Source organism: Miniopterus natalensis, chromosome 4 (assembly GCF_054644295.1).
Source record: "Miniopterus natalensis isolate mMinNat1 chromosome 4, mMinNat1.hap1, whole genome shotgun sequence".
Lineage (NCBI taxonomy): Eukaryota > Metazoa > Chordata > Mammalia > Chiroptera > Miniopteridae > Miniopterus > Miniopterus natalensis.
In genome coordinates, this window is record NC_142084.1 from 12,878,161 (window position 1) to 12,900,749 (window position 22,589).

Here is a 22,589-nt window from a genome sequence, read left to right on the forward strand (position 1 = left end):
ACCCACGCAGAATAGCCTTAAAAATCATGACTCTATGTCCAAAAAAATAAGGTATGACATAGATAACTTAAAATTGAAAAAGAAAGGAGTGGATAGAAAAGCAGCAGGAGGTATCTTTTTCCCTCCAACGTGGCCAGAAGAATCCTTTTCATCTCCAGCAGAGCCAATCAAGGGAAAGGGGAGCAGGAAGGGAGCCCCAAGCCAGGGCCAGGAGAAAGCGTCAGGGGGCCGCCCGCCCTCCTGGGAGGCGCGAGGGAGGGAGAGGGCCTGCGGGCGGGAGCAGCCCACAGAGCTGCTAAAAGCTGCTCTCTGAAGAAAAATCATCTTATCTGGATCTTGCGGTTTATATTCAAAGGGATGCAGTTCCGGCCAAAAATATTCACAGAAAACCTTTACCCTAATTAAATACCCGGGTTTCTCACTGCTGTTGTGAAATTCAAATTGTCATCACAATATCCAGATACAGCGCTTGCTACACAGTAAGGGCTCAGCATTCAGAAGCTTCTAGTATATTTCTGTTACATCTTCCGAAACACAGAACGCCCAATCATTTATGCTCAGTTTTCAATGGGATATATCAGAGGCTTACAAAGCAATGGGCAGGGAAAGTCTGCCTCGTGTCCCAATGACTCTCTCATCCTTGATGTTTCTCTCTCTCTCCCTCTCCTTTCCTCTCTCCGAAATCAATAAAGATATATTTTAAAAATATATATATGTAAGTAAAACAGTATCCTTTTCTCATTTTTCTCGATTCTGTCGGTGCAGTCAAGCTCCATGTGATAAGCTACAGGTATGGGCAGTCAAAGCAAAAAGACTGAGACTGGAATTGCAAGGATGCCTGGGCAAATGCCCTAACCCCTCTGCGCCTCTGTTTCCTCATCTGTAATCTTTTGCTATGTTAAGGGAAATGAGCCAGTCCGGGAAAGACAAATACCATATGATTTCACTCCTATGTGGGATCTAATGAACAAAATAAACAAACATAATAGAAACAGAGTCATAGATAGAGAACACAGACTGACAGCTGTCCGAGGGGAGGGGGGCTGGGGAGCTGGATGGAAATGGTGAGGGAATTAAGCAAAGAAACCCAAAAACTCATAGACACAGACAATAGTAGGGTGGTTGCTGGAGGGAAAAGGGTGGGGGGAGGTGGAAGAGAGTAAAGGGAGACACATGGTGATGGAAGGAGACTTGACTTGGGGCCGTGAACACACCATACAATATACAGATGATGTATTTAGAATTGTATACCTGAAACCTGTATACTTTGATTAACCAATGTCATCCCAATAAATTCAATAAAATTTTAAAAAAGAAAGTTAATGAGAGAATGCTTCATCACAACAGGCACTTTATCAAGAGTCACTGCATGGCTGAATGATAAATGCATGGGTGAATTAATCAATGAATACATTTAGAGGATTCCTGACCTTCCTCCCCCAACTGCTCTGTCCATCGCCTTCCCCATCTCAGTCAATCACCATTCTATTGCCGCACTTTGTATCATACACGTTGGGAAATGTGAGTGCCTACCCAGAACATGACCTCCTTCCACCATCTCCACTGCTATCATCTACTCTGAGCTGTTTGGGGGGTTCCTGTTACCAACAGATTTTCCTGTTTCTACCTTTGCCCCTCCGTAATCTAATCTTGGAGTGATGATTTTAAAATAAGGAATAGACTAACTCCCTCTTCTGTTTACAACCTCACTTCAGTCAAAATAAAAGCCAATATTCTTACAATGACCTACAAACCTTGTGTGACCTAGCTCCCTACTATCTCCCTAACCTCATCTCCTTCTGGTCTCCCCACCCCTCACTCAGCTTCTGCCACGGTGACCTCTGCTGATTTGAGAACATGCTGGGCATGCTTCTGCCTCAGGGCCTTTGCACTAGCTGTCCCTCTACCTGGAATGTTCTGCCCCTCCTTTACATGTGCAACTCCCTCACCACCACCCCTTACGGCTTTGTTTATATCTCACCTTCTCAATGAAGCTTGCAAGGGCCATCCCACTTAATTCTGCAGCCAGTCTCCAGCACCTACTTCCCATTTCCTTACCCTGCTTTACTGGTTCCCTCCTTTTTAAATATCTTTATCACTAAGCAAGATACTATTTTGCTTATTTATGGATTATGTTTATTGTTTGTTGTCTGTCTCCCCCTGCTAGGTTGCAAGCTCTCTCAGGCTTTTGTTTATTGATGCATCCTAAGAGCCTAGAGCATAGAATGTGCTCAGTAAATATTTGTCGAATATAAGCTATATCATCATCATCATCATCATCACATAGAAGTCACACAACGGTCTCCTATACTACCTTTCTATCTTCTTAAATTACACCAGTGCCAAAAAGAAGGGGCCCGGGACAATGTTTGGCCCCAGCAGTTGTGTCTGGGGGGGACAGAGGCTGATTCTCTCCTCCCTGGCCTACGAGAATCAAGCAGTTGTCTTCTGATGCCATCCCCAGGGCTTTACACGCAGCACCGATCCACAAGCCAGGGAGAGTACAGCTAATGAAATCAAATCACATATCAATATCAAAGTTATCTCTTGGAAGAAATAAAATAAAAAACGGAGGAAAACATCAAGCTTTGGGCACCAGGGGAGAAGTCTAATAAAGAAAAATCAGTGAAAACCTCAGGGCAAAATAAGCAGCAGAACTCTGATGTTTTCTCCCAGTTAAAAGACGTTTTATAGTATATCTTTCCACAGGTCCTGATAAGGTGCAGGCTGGATGGAGTGAACAAAGTAAATTAGGGTGCCAGAATTTCACTGGGATGGGAATTATCAAAAAGTTTTGTTTCTAATGATGCTGTGATAACAGAGTGGTGACCAGCACAGGTCTCTGGGTCAGACTTCCTGGATTCCCCATGTGGCTTTTGGAAAATCACAGTTTTCACAGTTTTAGGTCACGTGGGATAGGGTTCTTACAAGGAAAAAATCAGGTAAGGTTCAACATGAAAATGCTTAATAAATGATTATGATTTTTATTATTATAATCATGTCCACTGAAAGAGTATGTCCTGTGACTCTCCCCCACCTGTTCCTAAAATAGATCTTCCTTCTTCCCTCATTTCCCCTGTAAGCTGTTGCTGGGCCTCTAGTCCTTCCCATTCATTGCCTGTCGGGTCAAGAGTTCCAGCTGGAGTAACTTGCCTTTCTCCTTGGCCCCCTTCAGCAGCACTAACGCTGCTGGCAGATCCCCCAGCTCTTGCCCTAACCCCAATCTTTACTGTCCAGAGGGCAACTCAGCTCTTCGGTCCAAGTCTCCCTAATAAGGGCAATCCCAGGTGTCAAGCATCATGGAAAGATCATGGTCTATCTTACTTTTATGTCCACATAATGATTTATCGTTAGTATTTACAGCAAATATTTGCTATGTTTGACTGCCCAGAGTCCACTTCCCTTCTTTTGGTGATAGGGTGCTTGCACCCCAGCTTTCCTTCGCAGAGCCACCTTTCTCCACTCCTAGCCTTAGGATCTGGGTGTGCATTTTCCCACCACCTGATCCAGGAGGGGCTATGTGATTGTTCTAATGTCCATACAAGAAAAGTTAGAGAAGGGGGCAAAGCAGATGGAGACAGAGCTGAGAGATGCGGAGGGCAAGAGCCAATCCCAATGACACTGTTTGAGCCCCTAGATGAAACCATGCCTGAAGCTGAGCCACCCCTCAGCCTGTCAGTTATATCAGCCAGTGGGTTCCCCGTTGCCTAATACATACTTAATTGGATTTTCTGTGATTTGCGACTGTATCTCAATTGTCCATCTATGTGCAATTCTTTTCTCCCTGTTTGCTGTGATATTTATGTTTTTATAGGGTCACAGGCACCTTTGAGAATCCGATGGAAAACTGTGGACCCCTTTTCCCCTGAAAAGGCACATAATACAGAAACATAAACGTTGCAAATATTTTCATGTTGTTTAGAACTTCCTGGAAACCTGATGCAGAACCTCATCTCAATAGATATGAGGAGAAAGGAAAAGTACATAATATAGCTTTTAAGAGTGAGATAGTTATTCCTTAATTACTTGATGTTAAATGGGTAAAGATGAGAAAATATTTGGAGAGTGGGTGCAGTTAAACCCTTTTAAAAATGCTGTAATAGCTGAATAGTTGAGTCAAAGATAGAAGACAGAGACAAGGAAACCTCGGAGACCCAAGCTGTTTTGCCACGGGTCAACTAACATATGCAAAAGTGGCATCAGACGCAGAACTAAATTGCAGTTAACTTTTTTTTTTTTTTATCATTCTTGCTTTCATTTAATTATTATGGGATATGTTAATATACAAAATAGACAAAAGAGTGAACTATCATATACCCACTTTTTCCCCATTGACCCCCCTCCTCCCCACCCCTGTCCCCTCCTGAGGCCTTCACCGCACTATTGCCTGTGTCCATGGGTTACGCATTTATGCATACAAGTTCTGCGATTAACCTCTTCCCATCAAAAAAATCAACAAATAAGTGCTGGCAAGAAAAGGGAGCCCTGGTGCACTGCTGGTGGGAATGCAGACTGGTGCAGCCACTTTGGAAAACAGTATGGAGGTCCCTCAAAATATTAAAAATGGAGCTGCCATTTGACCCAGTGACACCACTTCTAGGAATATATCCTAAGGAGCCTGAAACACCAGTCAGAAAGAATATATGCACCCCGATGTTTAGAGCAGCGTTATTTACAATAGTTAAATATATTTTATATAATATTTTATGTAATATTCTTAAATTTATAACATCATGGATCCTGGTGCCCCCAAATTCTTTTGTTCCCCATGCTGACGTATCTGTGAATCTGTTGCCAAATTCCAAGGTCCTCAAGATTTACCCTGTTTCTTCTCTAACAGACATATGGAATAGGTTTGTAGCTAGTCACTGCTCACTCCCCAATGTGTTCTGTGCTCCTCCCAAGATTTAAACCTTGAGTTAAGTGATAAAGACACATAGACGGCCTCAGGATCTTCCTAGTCAAGAGGAAAAGGCCAGGGAGCACATCCAAACCAAGAAATACTGTCACATTTAGAATGATAGAGATTCTTGCACCCTGACAGTCTCACCCTGGACCCTTGGGGCCTCTAACTGTATGATAATTCTCCGCTGGCTCCCCCTGATCACGGTCCAGCCTCCCCATTCGTTCTCTGTGACCTGGGGGCTGAACTTTATCAGCTGCCTCACGGGGAAGTTTTGCCCCCTGGATTTTACTTGGATTTGACCAATGAGAGGAAATGAGAGAATATCAGAGGGTGAGATTAGGATATTTGCCCCCTGTGCGCTCTGCTCTGTGTGCTTCAGCACCGGCTCTGGCGGCGGCCACATTCCTTTATGACCACAACTCCTTGGGCAGTCTGCCTTCTACGCTCCAGCTCTCATAGGACACTGATCACGGTATTTCCTCTGTCTGCCTCATCGGGCCTAAATATGGGAATGGGAATTCGTAATAAAGAACCCTAAGCACAGTGGCATTTTTTTATCTATAATGCAGGTAAAAACAAACAAACAAACAAAAACAGTTGGTGAGATACAAGAACCTACCCATCTTTTCTGACATTGTTTCTATGGGAACTCACGTTCTGGATCCCAAACAAACATTACAAAGGAGCTTCTGCAAGAACACCTGTTTGTTACTCCAGAGTTTCTCTGTTACTTGGGTCTCTGCCCTCCTTTCCCTCTCTCAGAAGCTTGCAGAAAAGAGTACACTATACCTTCTCCAATAAGAAGCTGACTTCAGATAATGAGCTTGAAATATGTCCATTATTTTATGGAGTTAGAAGAAACTCTAATTAGCACAGCTGTTATCTTGAGGACATTAGCTGGTACTAACAATAATAGAACTAGAAGGAAAAATAATAAATCGCTCTAAAATTTGGGAGTAGGAAAAATCTTTCTGACTATAAATCATAAATCTAGAGGCCATAAAGAAAAATGATAACTTAAACTATATAAATGTTTAAATTTTCATGGAAAATAAAAGTGCAAAGTGCTGGTAAGGGGCAAAAAGTATATGGAAAAGTATATGACAAACTGGGGGCAAGGGGAATGATTGCAATTTATACTATAAAAAAGGACTAGTCTCCATAATATATAAAAAGTTGCTAAAAATCAATAAACAAAGAACAACAATGTGATAGAAAAATGGGCAAAAGACATGAACAGACAGTTCATAGGAAAAGATGTCCCCCCCTCATTCATAATGAGAAATGCAAATTAAAATCCACTAAAATGCCACTTTTACCAAAGAGATGGGCAGAAATCCATAATGATAACAATCTACTATTTTGGCAAGGCTATTGGAAATGTGGCAGATTGTCTGTAACCAAGGCCATAGTTATTCCTCTCCCTTTAGCCACACCTCTTTGCAATGTGACTTCGCAACTCCTCCCATCAAGATGTCGAGTCCGTTTCCCAAATCTTGGCTGCCATTGTGACTAAATTTGACACAGAAAAAACAGAAGTGCCATCATGCCAAGTCTGTTCTAGGCCTCAAGGAGCTTTGCATGCTTCCATGTGTTCTCTTTGAACTCTGCCCAGCAACCGCATCAATGCCTAGGCTAGCTTTTTGGATGAGAGACACTTGGCCTGGCACCTCCTTTCAATCCAAACACCAGCCAACCTACCTTGGAAGTTGACCACCAGTTGACCTCAGATCCGTGACAGAGCCCAGCTGAGAACAGAACTGTTCAATTGAGCCTAGCCTAAATGTCCCACCCACATAATTACAAACTAATTAAATTAAATGATGGTTGTCCTAAGCCGCCAAGCGTTGGCGTGGTATTTTATGCAGCACAAGCTGATACAAGGAAATAGGCACTCTCAGACTTGGTAGGAGTATAAAGCTTCCCTATGAAAGAAAATCTGGTCATAGCTAACAAAATTATACCATATTAACACTCTGACCAGCAATACCATTTCTAGGAATCTATGCTAAATGTATACCTACAAAAGAATGAAATACATTTTATATTAGGTTATTTTTGTGACATCATTTATAATAGCAAAAGATTGGAAATAACGTAAATGTTCATCAAGAGGAAATTGGTTGAGTAAATGATGTTAGAAACATATATCAAAGTGTGCAGTTGTGAAAGGAATGAGAAAGTTGACATAGAGTGAATTCCAAGATGTGTAATTAAGTGAAAAATGCTAGATATAAAGTAGGCTGCATTTTGTGCAAGAACAGAGAGAAAATAATATATATGCATATATGCTTCTGCTGGGAAAAAGAATCAGTGAAAAGATAAAATCAAAAGCTAATAAAAGTGGTTACCTACAGGAGGTGGGAGAGCTGGGGGAAAAATGAGAATTGCCGTTTCATATAGTTTTTGCTCTTGAACCATGAAAATATTTTATATATTCAAAAAATCCAAAGTGGTCAAGAGAAAGATCATAATGCAGATAAAATCATCATTTTGGATGCCTTTAGAACACAATTCTGGAACTGCACATACATAGTGAAATATACACTGAGGACCAAAAGAATGGCAAAAAATAAAATTCATTCAGTAGTTTTAGTATAACCTAAAAATGTTTTATAGACATTGCAGGAAAATAAACACGCATCCATATGCATATATGGAAATTGTTAAATCTAAAAGGGGAATATATATGGGTGGTAATTTTGTTCTCTCTACTTCTCTGTATATTTAAAATATTTATAATAAAGATATATGGAATAAAGATGGAATAAAGCGGGAAAAGTAACATGGCTGTCATCCAGTACTAATTCTTCTATGCCTATGCTAGCTATAAAATGCTACCTGTAAGGAGTCATATGGCACAGGGGTATGGGATAAGATTTAGCTTAATTTTAGCTCTGTGACCTTGGATGAATAAGTTAAGTTTGATATGTAGTTTCTCAATTTTGAACTCTCCTCACAGGAGATGCATTCCAAACCGAAACAATTCTTCAACAAACAAATAAACCATCTCAAACAAAAACAGGCCACGTTCAAATTAGCTTGGGCAAAGAGTATCTCTGTGTCCCCTCCAAGACTCACATTTCACCTTAGTACATGAGAGGCTCTCAGACGTCGGCAATGAAGGGACTGGCACATTTGTGTTCATTTGTTTGACTCAGTGTTTTCAAACTTAGAGGCAGGGAACGCTTTCTGAATTGCTTACTCATTAGACTCGTGGAGAAAATGTTCTGTGGGCACCAATTTGAAAAATGGAAAGTGGATCCATGAGCAACGGCACAAGCAACATAGAGTGAGTTGCAACTGAGATTTTCAGAGGGTTTAATCTATGGGTGTTCGTTAGCTACACAGCTCTGGCAGTTCTAGTTCCTGGCATCCATGAAGCTGTTCTCTTAAGAGCAACTGTGGACTTGGATCCACCAATTGGTATATTGTGCTTTCACTTTTTAGTTTTTAAAATTTATTTCTCATTTTTTGTTAATTTGCCATTTGTTTTGTTCATATGGAAAATAATACAATAATTAATAAATAACAGTATGAGAATAGAGTCTTTGTTTCGCATACTCACGACTGTAAACCTACATTTGCCCCAACCCGTATTACTTTTTTATTTATTTTTTCTTTTTTTAATATATCTTTATTGATTTCAGAGAGAGGAAGGGAGAGGGAGAGAGAGAGATAGAAACATCAATGATGAGAGTCATTGATCGAGCCCACAACCCGGGCATGTGCCCTGACCGGGAATCGAACCCTGATCGCCTGGATCCCAGGCCGACGCTCAACCGCTGAGCCACGCCCGGCCGGGCAACCCGTATGATTAGCTGCAGGCACAGCGACGCACAGCAGATCTCTAGAACTTCATCATCTTGCTTACCTGAAACGTTATACTTATTAAGCAACTTCTCTGTTTTTCTCTCTCTTTAGCCCCAGGCAACCACCAAATTCTCTCTACGTCTATGTCTGACTATTTTGGATTCTGCATATAAGTGGAATCATGCAGTATTTACCCTTCTGTGACTTAATTATTTTATTGCACATAATATCCTCTTGGTTCATCCATGTTGTTCCAAATACTAGATTTTTTTCTGACAAAAATACTATCCCATTGTCTGCATATACCACACTTTCTTTACCCATTCATCTATCAGTGGGCATTGCTCCCATGCTCTTATTTTTCAGTTAATATCCAGAACAGCTTTATTTCCTTTATGACTATGTTTATTTTATACATTCACTTATTCATTCACCACCCTCTGTGTGAATTTCCATCCGGAGCCAGGCATTGTGCTAACAGGGAGTGACGGAGCTTGTAACGACGTATTATTATATATTCTCCTTGCCCTGGAGTTTGCAATCTGGTTGTTTTCAGCCAATTGATACTCTATAAATGTAATTTTATTTTAAGTATGTTCCTCCCCCAGTGTATATGAATTCACTGGGTTAACATTTAGTTCAAAATGCACATCAAGAAAAACATCTAAACTCATTCCAAGCCTAGAAGTGACTTTAATATTGAAATATAATCAACAGTTGATTATCCCGGCAGAATGATTCATTCCTTTTTTTTTCTTTCTTTAATGAGCAAGGTAGTTTAGTTTATGTTTGTGTAACTGGGTCTGGGAATTTTTTCAAACAATTTAATGAATATTTTCACAACCTGTAATACACATCCTAAATGTACTGTTGAGCACAGCAGGAGAATATACCTCCTCGCTGAATTTCAAGCTCAAAAACAAATCCTTGAGTGCATCTGCTTTTAACCAACAAGGCACACTACCTCACAGCTCAAAAAAGAAGAGGGAAGGAGGGTTCCTTTTAAGCTTTCCCTACATTAAGTAGTAGTATTCCTCTGACATATGGATAGGTTATGGGGAAGATTAGGAACAGAAAGCTTGGGATTTAAAAACCTAGGTAAACACCGTATGTCACTCCAGAGAAGTCATTTCGACTTTCTGTGTTTCTGTTTAGCCATAAAATTGATAAAATCTAAAATGATATTGATAAAAGTTGCAGTTCACCTGCATTTTCTGTGGAGACGTTTGCTATAATAGTCTAAATCTTCCGTTGGCCTGACAATAATGATATTAGGGCAATAACAGAGGGATGCTGCGTTCAATCCAATTCTACTGGTGCAGAGTTTCACATACAGCAGCTACTTATTGAATCCTCTTGGATAAAGCTTTTTATTGAAGACAGAAGATTCTTGATATTTAATTGAAATTTAAATGCTTTATCCTAGAGTTAAAAGATGATAGCAAAGCTGGTTGTAAAATAAAATCATAATTGACTTCAAGATAGCCTATTATCAGCCCAATGTCTCATGTAATATTGGAATATAGTCATCCTCAAACAATTTAATTTTCATCAAAATACAACATAGAGTGTACATCAGGTAGCCATGCCCTAAGCATTTGAATAATATACATCTAACCTTCATAAACTTTTTATGAATATTATACCTTTAGAAGATAAGATTTGAGTAAATTAGAGGTTTTCTATGTTCCAATTAACAGAGAGAATATTAAAGGTGTGAGAAGATTTGGGAGGAGAAATACTAGTAAAATAACGCAAAGAAGATCTTCATCAGTAACAAAACAAGAGCTTTCTGTGCTTAGGAATGCACATTTCCCTCCTGCAGTAACTGAACAGTATAAAAACCAAAGTAAAGCCCCTGTTCTGGTGAAAACAGCTTTGCTTGCAACCTATAAGTACCCAACCTTCATGAGAGGAAACGGTAGAGAAGAGAGGAATTTACATCCACTGAAATCTCACCATGCGCCCCACAGCTGGCTGTATGTTTTACCCCGTTGCACTTAAAGAACACTTCTCTGCATATTTTGCATATTAAATCATAAAGATAAGTAGCATGCCATTTCCCCTTCTCTCCCCCAGGGACTTATTTTTAGCAATAAAACACACATATTTTTAAAAAGCTGGTAATATTTATGATCCCTTTTGAAGTTAGTAGAATTTCCTGAATAGATTTCAAGGGACTAGTGAGACAGTGTGGGAAACTGGACTGGGACACATGTTAGAGAAATGGTGAATTCCAATATTATGCCACTAGAAATGAATTTAGAGGGAAAGTTTTTAAGATTCATTATAGTTCAGACATCTTTAGGATAAATCTAAGAATCATCACATACTATGAAAAATGAAGTCAGGAAAGACTATTAACTGCTCTCCAGCTCCCACAAAGTGGACACGAATTGGAATGGCTGAGTGTTTGACAAAATTTCCAAACCTGGGCTACAACCTCCTTCCCCACCCCTGCTCCTGGTAATCCACTCCAATCCTGGTTACAGGAAGAGTGCCTGCCCAAGCGCATACGGTCACAGTGCGTTCCCCCTTCCCGCACCATGGCTATTGGTCCAAGCTGTGGGAATGTCCTAAGCAAAGCCATTCAGACTACTTGCCCAGATTTTTTTCAAAATCAAGCTAGGATTGGGGAAATTCTTCCTAAATAGATGGGAACATGAAGTCATGGTCCCTGCTGTGTGGAGGACACCTATCTATAATAGAAGAGATAAAAAAGTTAAAGTACAAAGAACCTAAATAGACACTTCTCCTAAGTGGACATACAGAGACATATGAAAAAATGTTCAGTCGCTAATCATCAGAGAGATGCAAATTAAAACCACAATGAGGTGTCGCCTCACACCTATCAGAATGGCTGCCATTAGCAAATGAACAAACAACAAGTGCTGGCGAGGGTGTGGAGAAAAGGGAGACCCTGGTGCACTGCTGGTGGGGATGCAGACTGGGGCAGCCACTGTGGAAAACAGTATGGAGGGTCCTCAAACAATTAAAAAATGGAGCTGCCTTTTGACCCAGTGATCCCACCTGTAGGAAGGAATGTATCTAAGAATCCCAAAACACATCGCTTCTCGGCCTTTTGGCTAAAATCAAGCGAAGAATCCCAAAACACTCATCAGAAAGAATATATGCGCCCCTTTGTTCATAGCAGCGCAGTTTACAACAGCTAAGATCTGGAAACAGCCCAAGTGCCCATCAGTAGATGAGTGGATAAAAAAGCTGTGGGACATTTACTCCACGGAATACTACGCAGCTGTAAAAAAGGATCTCGTACCCTTTGGGACAGCATGGAGGGACCTGGAGAGTATTATACTAAGTGAGATAAGCCAGGCAGAGGAAGACAAGTATCACATGATCTCACTCATATGTGGAATCTAATGAACAAAACAAATTCATGAACAAACTAGAGTCAGAGACATAGAAGCATGGAACAGACTGACGAATCTCAGAGGGAAGGTGGGGGTGGGGGAGTGGGTGGGGAGAGATTAATCAAGGAGATTATATGCATAAATGCATAACCCAGGGGCACAGACAATGGTGTGGGGAAGGCCTGGGGTGGAGGTGGGGACGGATGCCAGGTGGAGGGGATCAATGGGGGGGAAAGAGGGACATCTGTAATACTTTCAACAATAAAGAAATTTTTTTTAAAAAAGTTAAAGTGCAGAGATCAGCAGCGGAAGGAGAGCGCGAGGAGTGTCCATCACGCCTCATTCACCCCCGATGCCCTTCCCTATGCAAACCTACATTAACCCAAGCCTTGTCTGATTTCTATCACTTGCAGCCAATAGCATCCTAAGACATTCAGCAGTTTAGAACAGGTTATCAATATTGGCAAAATCAAGTATAGATCTGAAGCAATTGTATAGATTTTTCACAAAAGGCCGGGAGTTGATTGTTAACAGTAATTCAATTCACAGGGAAATGGCACAAGTCGTTACTTTACTATCAAGGCTGTTCTGTTTGCAATTGCTCTTATTACCTCACTCCTCCATGCCATCTAAACCTTTTCATTTTCGAGTCTTGTTCACTCTGATTATATATTTGTCATTAGATACTTAATAATAACATAACAAATTAATTACATTGCACCAGTATTAACAGCTAGTATAATAAAAATTAACTATAAGCCAAGCTCATTTTATGTCCTATTTAATGGTCTCAATACTCGTAATTCAGCTATTTATAAATAAACTGAGGCATAGGAAAGTTAAATAAGGTGCTGGAAGTTACACAGCTAGTGAATGTGAAGGAGCTGGGAGTGAAACTCAGGCGGCCGGACTCCAAGTTAAGGAGGGCACATTTCCACATGAAACCATGCCGATAAGATGGATGAGTTCAGAAATCGCCAGGTGGCGGGAATTATCTTTATATCAAATGAGGGCGGAAGAAGAGTAACTGGTCCATCGCTGCCACCACCTTCCAGCTGCATTCCCACTGCCGCTGGAACTGGCACAAGGACGACGTGGGCAGTCATGTAAAATCTCTCTCAGCCCCTACACCACAGTTTTTTTCATTTTCGTAAGATCCCTACTGCCTGCTATAGGGTCTAGGACATAATACTCACTCAATAAAAATCAAATGAATGGAAATAGACATTAAATGAATAATCTAGGGGAGATTGAGGATAGAGAACAGGGAGTGTGGAAAGAAGGTAATTAGAGGACCTGTGAATTCTGTGAAGGACACTGCAGAAATGAAATCCCTCCAAAAGAAATCCCTCCAGATGAATCCCTCAGTCAGGCTGCACAGCATCCCCCACCGACCCTCACCGCTAGGCCCCTGTTGGGCAATTTCCCCCTTCTGGGGGATGTTGAAGAGCTTCAAGGGCATCTTCCCCCCCCGCCTCCCCCTTCTTTGCCATCAGCACTTCTTCAGCATGGAATGACTGTGTAGACACAGGGTGCCTATTTTAGTAGGGAGCCTATTTTAGACACCACTCTCTGGCTTCCCAGCTACAAGCTTCTGAAGACCAGCTTGTTTCCTGCACATTTAATGAAGCCCACAGGCAAGTGGAAAAACAACACAGAAAGGAGGTCAAGCCAGATCCATTTCTTTCCCTTCAGCACAGTGTGTTTTAACTGTGATAGCTAAGAGATTGTAAAAGCTAACGGGGCAGGGTCCTTCTACAGTCCCCTTTTCTTAGCTTCTTTGCCAAGTGGACACGAGTGTTACACTGAGGGTCTGCTCATTCCTGGACTTCTCTTTCTCACTTGTCACTGTTGGGACCAGGGGCATAGTATTTGTGGTTGGAAGGGAGGTGGGAGGGAAGAGAAAATCTAGTCCATCATTCGTTTCTCAAGCACTATCTTATCTGAATTCCATCACCAAAGAGAACCGTGTGTAAGTGGAATTAACCATTGACGTCCCTGCCTTCTGTAGGCCCGTCTACTTTGAACAAGTGATTTGAATCTCCTCGGTCAGAACTCACATTGGTGCCCTATGTTCTCAATCTAGTCTGTACTGTGTTTTGTTTTCCTGATATTGACTTAAAAAATATTGAGTCGACATGTTAAAATTAAGAGGTTTTCCCCACTAAAGATGGGGTACAAGGCAAAAGTGCCCCTCTCACCACTCCTTTTCAACACTGTACTGGAAGTTCTAGCTAATGCAGTAAGATAATGGAAGGAAATAATACAGATCGAGAAAGAAATAAACCTGTCTTCATTTGCAGAAGACAGGGTCACCTATGTAGAAAATATGAAAGAAACAACCACAGATCTCCGGGAATAAACAAGAAATTAAAGTAAGCTTGCAGGATATATGGCTAATACACAGGATTTAAACACTTTCCGAGATGCCAGCAATGAACAGGTAGAATATGCACTAAACGACACAATATGTAAGAAAGTATGTACAAGATCTAAATGAAATAAACTAAAAGACTGAATAGTGCCAAGATACCAGTTCTTTTCAACCTGACCGATAGATTCAATAAAATCCCAATTCAAATCTCAGGAATTTATTTTGTGAATGTTAACACACTGACTCTAAAGTTTATATGGAGGGGTAAAGAAAAACACCGAAAAAACAAATAAAACACCAAAATAGTCAATAAAAGATAGAAGGAGAAAAAGGAAGTTGGACTGATATTACCCAACTTTAAGACTCACTATAGGAAGGGAGATGGGGGATAGGTGAAAAAGGTGAAGGGCTTAATAAGCACAAATTGGTAGTTCTGCAATAGTTAGGTGATGCAAAGTACCGCATAAGGATTACAGCCAATAATATTGTAATAACTATGTCTGGTATCAAATGGACACTGGATTTACTGGGGTGATCATTTCATAAGTTATATAAATGTTGAATTACTGGATTGTACCCCTGAAACTAATATACTATTGTACATCAGCTGTAATTTAAAAAATAAAAAATATTTTTTAAAAAAAGACTTACTATAAACTACATTAACCAAGACAGTGTGGTATTGGTAAAATAAACAAACAGATCAATGGAAGACAATGAAGAGCCCAGAAACAGACTCCCACAAGTATGGTCAACCAATTTTGACACAAACAAAAACAGTAAAATGGAGGAAAGGTATTCTTTCCTTTAAATGGTATCGGAAAAACTAGACACCCACATAAAAAAAAAAAAAAAAAAGTGAATCAAGACATAGACCTTACATCCTTCAGAAAAATTAACTCAAAATAGGTCATAAATGTAAATGTGAAACACAAAACTATAAAAATCCCAGAAGATAATAGGAGAAAATCTAGGTGACCATGGGTATGGCAATAACCTCTTAGATGCAATGCCAAAGGCATAATCCATCACAGTTCAGTCTAGGGGAAAATATGTACAAAAGACACATCTGATAAAGGACTGTTACCCAAGATATACAAAGAAATCTTAAAACTCAACAGTAAGAAAACAACCTGATTTTTAAAAATGGGACAAAGAGCTAAATAATCATCTTACCAGAGACGCTATACAAATGGCAAATAAGCATATGAAAAGGTCTCCACATCACACTTCATCAGGGAAAAGCAGAATATAATAACAGTTTTATAGAACTACATATCTAATGAAATGGCCCAAATCCAGAATACCCACTGTACGAAATGAGCGCAAGAACATGAAGCGATGGAAACTCTCATTTAATTGCTAATGGGAATGCTAAATGGCGCAGAGACTTTGGAAGCCAGTTTGGAGATTTCTTACAAAACGAAACATGCTTTTACCAAACGATCCAGCATCACACTCCTTGGTATTCGCCCAAAGGAGTTAAAGAGTTATGTTTACACAAAAACCTGCACACAGATGTTTACAGCAGCTTTCCTCCTAACTGCCAGAACTGGGAAGCAAACAAGGGGTCCTTCAGCAAGTGAGTGGGTAAATAAAATGTGGCAGATCTAGACAACGGAGCACTGTTCAGCACTGGACGTAAATGAGCTATCAAGCCATGAAAAGACATGGAAGGACCTTAAATGCACATTATTAAGTGCCAGAGCCAATATAAGAGTTATCGGTGCACGATCCCATCTATACCATATTCTGGAGAAAGCAAAACTATGCAATCAGTAAAAAGATGAGTGGTTGCCAGGGGATCAGGGGAATGGAGGGATGAACAGGCAGAGCACAGGGTACCTTCAGGGCAGTGAGAACACCCTGGACCATATGATACCATAATGGGGAATAAATTCGTCCAGAACAATAGAATGTACAACACCAAGAGTGAACTATAATGCAAATTATGGACTTGGGGTGAGTGTGATGTGTCAACAAATGGTCATTGCCCAGCCGGGCGTGGCTCAGCGGTTGAGCGTCGACCTAGGATCCAGGCGATCAGGGTTCGATTCCCGGCCAGGGCACATGCCCGGGCTGTGGGCTGCAGCCGATCAATGACTCTCTCATCATTGATGTTTCTATCTCTCTCTCTCCCTCTCCCTTCCTCTCTCTGAAATCAATAAAGATATATTAAAAAACAAAAAAACAAAAACAAATGTTCATCGATCCTACCAAATATACCACTCTGGTGGGTGATCTCAATAACAGGGGAGGGGAGGCAGGAGGTATATAGGAAATCTCTGTATCTTCCCCTCAATTTTTCTGTGAACCTAAAACTGCTCTAAATGCTATTTGAATTGAAAACATTGAGAAGTCTCACATATAATTCTCTCTAAAAAAAAAATGAAGCCTTTTCCTCCTCTTGAAATTGAATAGCTAGCTATACATGGTCTATGTTCCTACAAGGCAACAAGCAGCAGAAACTGAAAGGTGGCTGCTGGTGTCCCTGAGAAACTAGGCACAGGGTCACTTGCTATTTGTTGTTGAGCTTACAAGGCTGTTTTTCTCAGAAGAGAAAAATCTCTCTATGAAAAGTAGGAAAGCAGCCTTGGCCTGTTTCACTCAGTGGTTAGAGCATCGGCCTGCAGACTGAAGAGCTCTGGGTTCAATTCCTGGTCAAGGGCACATGCCTCTGCTGCAAGGCCCCCCTCCCCATCCTGGTGCATGCAGGAAGCAACCAATCAATGTGTCTCTCACATCAATCTCTCTCTCTGCCCCCCTCCCTCCCTTCCATTCTCTTTAGAAATCAATGGCAAAAATGTCCTCAGGTGAGGATTGAAAAAACAACAACAAAACAGCAAAAGTAGGAAAGCAAAGGAGAGATTAAGAGGGCAAACTGGCTCCTTATGTCTATACAACTTGACTCGCATGTTACCTGCTGGCCCCTAGAGACTTCTGAGTTGATGAGCCTTAAATATGAGCAGTAAAATGATGCCTATTCATGGAGAAAATATAACAGTCACAATGCTGCTATTAATAGATCACTTTTAATTGAGCATTTCCTCTTTGCTAAGTGCCTTATATACAATGTGCAATAAACACTATTATAACCTTCATTTCACAAATAAGGAAAACAGAGTTTAGAAAAGTTATTTAATTTTCAAGGGCATTCCACTCATTAGTAGTTAATACAGGAATCAAATTCACAATATTTTTGACATCCAATGCCATACTTTCAACTAATATATATACTAGCTCCATAAAATATATAAAATATTCAATTTAATGTACCAGAAATTAGTGCTCTTCATAACCTTATAGTAATAATTCTTAGGACTCTTCTTATTAGAATTTCTACATGAACATTTAGATTGACAGTTATTCCGGCTCATCATACATGAAAAACATAAAACATAAGAAATACACACTCAACAATATAACCCTTTTTGCAAGACTATATACTGAATTGGTTAAACAGTGTTACTATGATGCCTTTGACTGGGTTATCAACAACTTCAACCTGAATTATAAATGGGGGTTTACAGGGCTACCGGTTGTGGGTTATTCGCTATGTGGTTGAATTTCTTGGACCAGAACCCAACAGCTGACTCTCTGAACACTACAGCCTTCGACAACCAGCCAGGGAGTGTGAAAATTCATATCGCCACATCGTTTGAGACCCTAGATAAAAACAGATGGTATCCACAAATTGGATAATCTAAGAAAAGTCTTAAGTGTAGGCAGGGTATTGGGAAACCAGGAGGCACTGCATCATTACTGTTCCTAAGATGAAAGGCAAGGTAAGGGGACAGTCAGGACAACCTGGAGATGGAGAGAGCTGTGTGGAAGGGTCACCTGAGAGCACTCCAGCTGTGGTTAAAGGAAGCAGTCAAGCCGTGGTGATGTCACTGGGATGGACCCAGGGAAACAAATACCAGCACCACGCTCTTCTTCTGGCCTCCAATCTCCACCCAGTTGTTGGCATAGGTCAGAGGGAAAGAGCACCGATGATGTCATTTTATACGGGTGAGCTCTTCCAAGACACAGAGCAATGTGGACAAGGGCAGAGGGTGTATCTGGAGTGGAAACACAAGATAGTCGGCATACCATCCTGGCTAAATGACTAGGATTTTCAGGATGGCAGATGTGTTTCCAAACATAAATCAGGGTAAACCATTAAGTAGCCTACATTTAACTGGGTAAGACTTCAAAATAATGAAAAAGGCTCTCCCAGGAATTTAATATAAGAGATAAGCTTAGAAGTCTAGTTTTATACCTTATCTAAAGCAATTAGTCGCTACTAATAATACCTCCAAAAGAGTGGCCTCAACCATCCTCATTTTAAGCATCTAAATTGATAAAGAACTCACTTATCCTGAATCAGACAGGATTCCTTCATTTTCCAGTCATAGAAATCCAACTCAGACCACTGACCTAACTGGGAGTTGCAAGTGTGGCATTCCTGCAAAGCTTGATCCAGGGGCTCACACGTTATCATCAGGAACAGGGCTTTCTCTGGGCTGGGTTCACTCTCTAGAGGGCTTTTTTTGCATGTTGACAAGATGGTTGTTAATACCACGAGTCTTATACCCCACCCACCTCAGATGCAAAGCTTCAGCAAAATTCAGGACCCGAGTCTCGCTGCACCGATCTGTGTCATGCGTCCATTCCTGTCCCACTAACAGTGAGTGTCAAGGGGAATAAAAGTGTAATTAGTCAGGCCTTAGTTAAGTGCCCACCTTGAAGATGGATGAGGAGACTTTATCCCACCCAAAGCACCTGGATTTACAGTTAGAGCTGATCTCGAAAACAAATCAGGGTGCTCTTTTTACCAGAAGGAGGGGGTATTAGGAAGGGAAAAAAGATGTCCACCATATTCATACGATTAAAAAATTCTTCCAAAATCTTCTTGTCTCGTGCATTTGTCCTGTCTCCACCCGATGGAGTTATCTGGAGATTGTTTTCCCCCTCTTTCACATAAATCTCTTTAAGTATCTGAGAACATCCCTCATACTCCTACTACTCCAAGTCTTCACTAATTGAGCTCTTCTTGGAATATATGTCCTGCACCTCACGTCACCTTGGACTCTCCTCTGTATTCTGCGCCCAGAGGATACCAAATGGGGAGCCGGCTCAGAGAAGAAAAACAGAAGTTAACACTTATTGGATACTTGCTATTTCCTAAGCACTGTTCCAAGAATGTTATATATCTGAACGGATTTAACCCTCACATCAATCTTCGGGAGTAGGTACTTATCGCCTTTTTACGAGGCACAGGGAGGTTAAATAACGTGCCCTGGGTGACTTGGCTAATAAACGGAGCGCTGTAAGTTCAAAGCCAAGCGATTCTGCTTCCCAAGTTTGTACTATGATCTCCTACACGAACCAAAAGACACAGCAAGGTTCTGTAACCCTTTGACCGAAAAATTCTCAACCACACTCATAAGCAAAGAAATGGAAAATCTTCCAACATAAGAGACCACTTTCAACTTTCAACTTGGCGCCCATTAACGATAATGGCAGCCAAAATCAGTCGGTGAGAAATGCAAACCCTCTTCTGTTGCTGGAGGAAACTGTAACAATTCGGCATTGTGCGCAAAAAAAAAAAAAAAAAAGTCTCAGAAACCTATATTCTTTGTAAATATATAGCTTGTGGATATAGATATGCATGTATGGCTGCAATGATGGAAAGTGCTCTGAGTAATAACAAATATCAGAAATAATCTAAACACTAAGCGATTAGAGATTGGTTCAATACGTCCTGAGGCGTCCGCCCAGTGGAATGCAAAGCAACCATTCAAAAGGCTAATGTACACTGTTTAATAATACACAAATGTGTTTATTCTGTTTCACTGACTGTGCACACACAAAAAGGAAAAAGTAAATTGAGAGAAATTGGAACGGCAGAGGAGGGGCTAATTATATCTCACACAGATGTTCGACAGAATTTATTTACATAGCAAGCTCCCTCAGCAACTCAATTCACAGAAATCTGCCGTCCGCGAACCCTTCTAGGCGCACGTGTGTCAGAGGCCGGTGCACCTGAGCTGGGGGAGCTGCCGGTGGCTGTGCCCACATGGGCAATGGCCGTGATGTATCCGGTCGCTATGCTGGGGGATGCCAGCATCAGTAATACAGGAACAGTCATTCTCTGCCTTGCTTCAGCAGGTGTATGTGAGGAAAAAAATCTATTTTTTGAAAAATAAAAATGCATGCCACTTTTGGGCAGAATTTCCAGCTTCCACATCTCTAGTGCTTTTAGAGAAAAGCATGAGGAGGCATAAAGGAAATTATTCCTGTCTTCACGCCTATGAGATTTTCACTTTCTCCCTAAATGAAAATAAAGCCTCAATTATAGGTAAGGAGACTTTCCCCTCTTCACTGTACTAGTCACATAACTGGAAGCACAGTATCTTTTTATACAAAATAATACCACGTTCATTGTGAAAGATGTAAAAAAAAAAAATAGGACACACTTTTTAAAAATGAAAGAAGAGAAAATAATCTATAATCTAACCGCTAGTGGTACCCTTTTAACATTTTCTGTATATATTTCTAGAATGTTCCCGTGGATATATATACCTCTTTTTTAATATATATAAAATCACACCGTGCATCCTATGCTATAAGCCTTTTACACTTCCTGAAATCACATAAACATCGTGGCTTATCATTGCTTGTCCTAAAGTAGAATATTTAGCACACAGATGTGAATTTGTTGTTTAATGAAAGAAAGCAGGGCTCCGCCGATGCTCTTGGTGTGTTATCACAGTTGGCACTAAAGGCAACTAAGAATTAGGAATGAGGAAGGAACAAGACGGAATCTAATATTTATTAACAAGACCTTTTACTGAGTACTTTACATTCACGCCCTCATCTCAAACATAGCCCCTTGAGGTAGGACAGTTTGCCCCCCTTCCCACAAGAAGAAACTGCGGCTTGAAAGGTTACACGCTTTGCCCAAGGTTATCTCACTATAAGCGGGGAGCTAGGACAACGCTTGCTCGTGTCTGACTCCAATCATGTGACTATGAAGTGGAAGGACAGGGACCCTAACTCGGTTCTGCCCGAATCCACAATGTTCATGACATTTCCCCTTTACCACTGCCCCCTGGAACTTCTTTACAAAGTTCATTTGATTTTTTAGACAAATAATACTGGGTTAAGAACTGTGTACGCAAAAGGAACCATGACAGGAAAGGTCCTCTTTGGTGATGTTTACATGCCAGAGGGGAAGGCAGGAAATGGACAAGTAAACACAGAAACAACTAAACCAACAAGTAGGCCCTGCTTCCCAAATACTCCCATAAGAAATGAGGTCCAAACTCTGGGCTTTCCGAGAAGGGGTCTCTGGCTCACATGGCTGTGTCCTGGAACCATTGGGCATCAGGTCTGTTCAGATCCCAGGGCTCTCTCCTAAAAAGATCCCCAACTAAAGAGCCCTAGAGCCTGGTACTGGCTCCCAATGTGCACCCCAATGGAGTTCAGATCATGAAAGGTTTTATTCCCAAGTCAATGGTCATGAGATCTTGAGATCAAGAGACTGGCAATACAGGCTATGGTGTCACCCTAAGTATATTGCATACTGCTTGAGAACGTGGATTCTGGAGTCCAGAGCCTTCACCAGTCACTAACTGAGGGGGCCCGGGCAAGCCATTGAACTCCTCTGGGCCTTGATTTTTTTCCATTTATGAAATAGATATAATAACAGTACTTGCCATATGTTATTATTGTGAGAATTAAATGAGTTAAAACATGTGGAGGACCTTGAACAGTGCCAGGTAGGTCATCAAGGCTGTGTAAGTGCTCTTCCTGTGGAGTCATGCTAGGCGCCCCGAGCCAGGGCACTGGAGCTACACCTGGACATCACTGAGCACTGGAGTCGAGCACACCTCAGCAGCCTCTGGGCCCGACCACTCACTGTGTGGGTGATACTGAATACACTACTTGACTTCTCTAAATTTCATTTTCTCTCAGCCTTAAAATGGGGATTTTGACAGTACCTAATCTTAAAGATGGTTTTGAAAATGAAATGAGATCATGTGAAAATAGATTGAGCACTTAGCATATGGTAGGGTCTTATGAAATGTTAACTGTGATTAAAAGTATGGTCACAGAAGATTAAGGAGTCTTTTCCCAC